Source organism: Chrysemys picta, unplaced genomic scaffold, assembly GCF_011386835.1.
Source record: "Chrysemys picta bellii isolate R12L10 unplaced genomic scaffold, ASM1138683v2 scaf3813, whole genome shotgun sequence".
Taxonomy (NCBI): Eukaryota; Metazoa; Chordata; order Testudines; family Emydidae; genus Chrysemys; species Chrysemys picta.
This window is the reverse complement of record NW_027056514.1, coordinates 398-5,000: the sequence shown is the minus strand read 5'-3', so window position 1 is coordinate 5,000 and position 4,603 is coordinate 398. Positions and strand designations below refer to the sequence as shown.

The following is a 4,603-nucleotide window of genomic DNA, read 5'->3' as shown; positions in this document are numbered from 1 at the left end:
TCGGGGGTGGCACCCCTCATTCTGTGTGACCGGCATGCTTCTACCCTGGGACAGCGTGTGGGCACAGCTTGCTCCAGAGGCTGTAACAGCCCATTACAGTTAAAGGTGTTACTTTGTAGCTCAGTCGGGAGGTTCCAGGTTCTATCCTCGCTGATCACTGCTGGGTTTCTGACAGATGGGAGGAGAAGCAGCACCTACTTGTTGGTTGGGCTGAAGATGAAGAAGGCACTGGCTTCGGGCATGGGTACTGCTTTCTCCTTGAGCTGCAGCTCTGCCAGGGGGCGTGGCTGAGGGCTCAGGGGGATTTCGGGCTCATCTTCCTCATCGTCACCTGTGGAGCAGCCAGAGGGAGGGAAACATAGTCAGTCACTTTGAGCTCGCATGTTGGGGTCATTCACTTAGCAGCAGCCAAAAAAAAAAAAAAACCTTAGCAGAAGCTAAAACTTAGAGGTAGAGAAGGATCACTTGGCCCCTCTCCATCCTGGGCAGCCAATGAGGGATTGTTTCCTTAACCATCCGGAGTTGGGGATGATGTGAGCCCGTGGTCCAGCTGCAGGATGAGTCAGCAAAACAGCTCTGACCCTCCATGCAGGGATCAGGAACCTGACATCTGGTCATGTTTCCTTTTATGCTGGGCAGAGAGATTGTGGCCACCACAGTTAGACGAAGGGCTGTGGCTCCTCTCGCACCCCAAAGCCCCTGGGGGTACTCACACTCCCGCTGTGGAGCAAGATGCTGCTTGCCATTAGAGACCCATAGGACAAAACCCTGGGGTATCCCCCGACGTCCTGACTTCAAATCCTCCAGGCCAAACCCAGCTCCCATTGTTCTCAGTGTGTGTGTGGGGGGGTCCCCCATCTTATGTCGCCTAGTGCGCCCCCTAGTGGCCAGCAGGACTCACCCGTCAGCGAGGCAAGTAACACCCCACAAGCAAAGGAAGAGGCATGTGCAGAGTCTGGTATCCTCCCCAGAGAGAGGTAGAACTCCCTGATCATGCCCCTACCCTCATACACAGACCAAGTGCTGCAGAGAACTGCACAGAGTTTATTCCAGCTCGGCGTCTGCTGGAAACAAACCATGTGGCTTTCTGCATCATAATAAGCCACTAGCTGAGCTGCACTCTTGGGACCAGAGCCCTCCAATGGGATTTCTCTCTGCAAGCCACCCCAACCCTTTCCATCGCTCCCTCAGTCTCTCCGGCTGGAGGCAAGGATCAAGCCAGAGCCTTACCTGGGAAGTCAGCAGAAGGGTAGGGGTCTTTGATCTCATTCATGTTTGATTCAAACTCGTCCACTTTTAACTGAGAAGGAGAGAGAGAGGCGACTAACTGAGCATCCCGGAAACACCACCCGTGGCACTGCCAGGGCTCTGCGTGCCAGCCTTCCGCAGGCCAGCGGGACAATGCTGCAGGCGAGAGGCAGGGAGAGCTCCCCCGATCTCCCACTGGGGCAGGAGCCATCTGTTTGTTCTGTGTTTGTACAGTGCCTGGCACAATGGGGCTCTGACCCACAACGGAGGCTCCTAGGCAGAAGCGGATTAAGGTTCCCTGGGGCCTTGGGCCAGAGCAAGTGGGGGGCCCCTCCCCACCCCTTCCGCCTGTGGCCCCACCCACAGCCCCACCCCTTTCTGCCCCTTCCCCTGGGGCCCGCCCCTGTTCCACCCAGGGTCCTCCTCATTCTGCCCCCCCACTACAGCCCCACAACCCCTTTTGCTCCTTTCTGCCCCCCCCCACTGCACCCCAAGACCAAGAAGCTCTGTCCCGTGCCACGGCCCTGGGGCCACAGCAGGGTGTGAGAGCTCCTTCAGTCCCAGGGTCTGGATGCTGAGGCTTCCCCCGCCACCCCCGTGCTTCTCTGTGGGACATGGGTCTGGCTGCTGTGGAGGGGGCTTCCCCTGCCCAACACTTCTGCCACGGAACAGGGTCAGTGCGTGGGGACTTTCCAGCCTCACCCGCCCGGCGGCCGCAGCTCCAGGCTTTCGCTGCTGCCAGCAGATTTTTTCCGGGGGCCCCCCAGTTGGCTGGGGCCCCGGGCCCAGTGGCTAATCTGCCACTGCTCCTAGGCGCTACCATAATAGAAATAATTAATAATAAATAACAAGGGGCAGGGGAGCCAGGATCACTGGCCAGTTGGACAAGGGCCTCTGATGGGCCCTATATGTGTGTGTGTCTGTGAACATGTGTGTGTAGAAAGATCTTGAGTGGAAACTCCACCGAGACAGTCCTTTGATACGGGACCTTTGATCCTGGGCCTGTACCCACTGAGTCCCACTCCCCGTCCCCCCGCCACGCTTTTTGGGAGGGGACAGGGAAAGCAGGCTTGCTCGTCAGAGGAATGATCCGGGCCTACAGGGCATACAGAATGGACGTCTTGCTACAAGTCTCCGGAGATGCGTCTGCTGAAGCTCAGGATTTTGTCCCCAGTCATTCCGTGGGCCCTGGGGAAATCTCCCTCCCTCCCGCCATGGCCATCCACCTTTCATGCACGACAGGACAAATAATGGGAAGACATTACTGCTGGGTACCGTACTCCTCAACTGCCAGGGAAAGTTCCCCTAGACATTTGTTCAGACGAGCTCAGAGGGGTCGCGGCACTGACCTTGGCTGTGGTGGGGATTCCTTGGCTTTCTGCTCCAGCTTCTTGGCCAGCAGGAGCTTTTCCTCCTCAGATTTCTCTGGGTAACTTCTGGACGGGGGAACCACAAAAGAGAGGTGAGGAGTGAGGCCATGGCAGAGATGCAATGAATGCTGCTGAGATGATGCCCAAGACCAGCAGCTCACATTGATTTGCAAGCCCTGGGCCCTTGGGGGTTCCCGCTTTTAAGCAGCAGAGAGCAGCACCGACCTGGACATTTTCCTCCGCTTCTTCTCCTCGGCTTTGGCTTTCTGGGCCGACGTCAGGCTCTCGGCCTCGGCCAGATTGTCCACAGCGATGGCCAGGAAGACATTGAGCAGATATCTGAGAGGGGGTGGGGCTAAGGAGCTTAGGGAGCATGCTCATATGTAAGGAATGAGTCCCTTCCATGGCCCAGGCTTAGCGAGAGCCTGTGTGATGACACTAAGCAATGTACGCAGGCAGGTGGGGAGAACCCCAGGTTCAGCAACGAGCCCTCTGTGTACCCATGACAGCTGCCTCTTGGCTGTCACCAGTGAATCTCTGTTGGTGTCCCAACGGATTTTTTCATCCCTTTTAACCCCCACTCCTGTTGCATCATTTCCCTCACTCCTGGTACTATGATGTCTGAACATACCATACCCAGCCCCATAGCTCTTCCCCGATGTGTACTTGAACCTAGATGTGACTGTGCTAGATAAGACAAGAAAACGCCCAGCTGTTACTCCCCAACTGGCTAGAAAGAGGATACAGTTCCCGCAGACAAAGAGGATGATGAAGTAAATGCATACCAGCACGCCGGGGAAGGAGGGCCCTTTATAAGCCATGATCCCATTGTACATGATTGAATTCCAATCTTCTCCGGTCAGGATCTGGGAGACAGGGTGAGTGAAAGAACAGGTCAAGTAGAACCATTCCACTGGACCAGAAAGAACAGAACCCAGAAGTCCTGACTCCTTGTTCCCTGCTCTAACCACTAAGTCACACTGTCCCCCAGAGCCCAAAAAAGAACCCAGGTATCCTGACTTCAGCCCCTCCTCTATGCGTTAGACCAGCGGGATTGATGCCCGCTGCACCCCATGCCCCGTACCTGGAAGACACTGATAAGCGCCTGGGGGAAGTTATCGAAGGTGCTGCGCCGCAACTCCATGTCTTCAAAGTCGAACTTCCCGCCGAAGAGCTGCATCCCCAGCAGGGAGAAGATGATGATGATGATGAAGAGGAAGCGGAGGAGGAGCAGGGAGGCGATGGAGCGGACCGAGTTTAGCAGGGATGCCACCAGGTTGCTCAGAGAGGTCCAGTATCTAGCGTGAGGAGAGGCACACAGGCTGCTTACGTCAAGGGGTGCCACTGGGGCGCACAAGCAAAAATGGGGGGCAGGTTGATGAGGGGAATGCCTTGCTCAGTTGGAGGGGGACACTCCATCATCTCATCTCCGCTTGGCCAAATGTCTCCCGTGTGGTCCTGGGACCAGGTGTTAGACAGGAGATGATAAGAATAATGCCTAGCTCTTCTGTGGAGTTTTTCATCAGTAGATCTCAAAGTGCTTTGCAAAAGAGGCCATGTTCCTTGTCCCCATCTCACAGGTGGGGAAACTGAGGCACTGGCCAGGGACATGACTTGCCCCAGGTCTCCCAGCAGGCCAGTGGCAGAGCTGGGAGTAGAAGCCACGTCTCCTGATTCCCATTCAAGTGTGCTCTCCATTAGGAAACACATCCTAGTACTCAGTTCCTGGCTTTGCCACAGATGTCTTGTGCAACCATGGGCCTGGCACTTAGCCCCTCCGTGTCTCCGTTCCCCATGCATGAAACAGGAATAAGGATGCTGCCCTGCCACACAGGGGGCGTGAGGAGGAATCCGTTGCTCTGATGTTATGGTGATGAGGGCAGATAAGTACCTACCTAGATAGATCTGGAGAGCCAGGTGAACCCCATGCCCAGCTTCCCCCCATTTTCATTATTGCCACCAAATATCCCAACCTAGGGAAGTGA

At 56.0% G+C, this 4,603-nt stretch overlaps 1 pseudogene; it reads right to left on the bottom strand.

Annotated features, from left to right (window-relative positions):
- Nucleotides 1-60: 60 nt before the first annotated feature.
- Nucleotides 61-4,399, bottom strand: LOC135980512 (voltage-dependent L-type calcium channel subunit alpha-1S-like; annotated as a pseudogene).
- Between the last annotated feature and the right edge of the window lie 204 nt (nucleotides 4,400-4,603).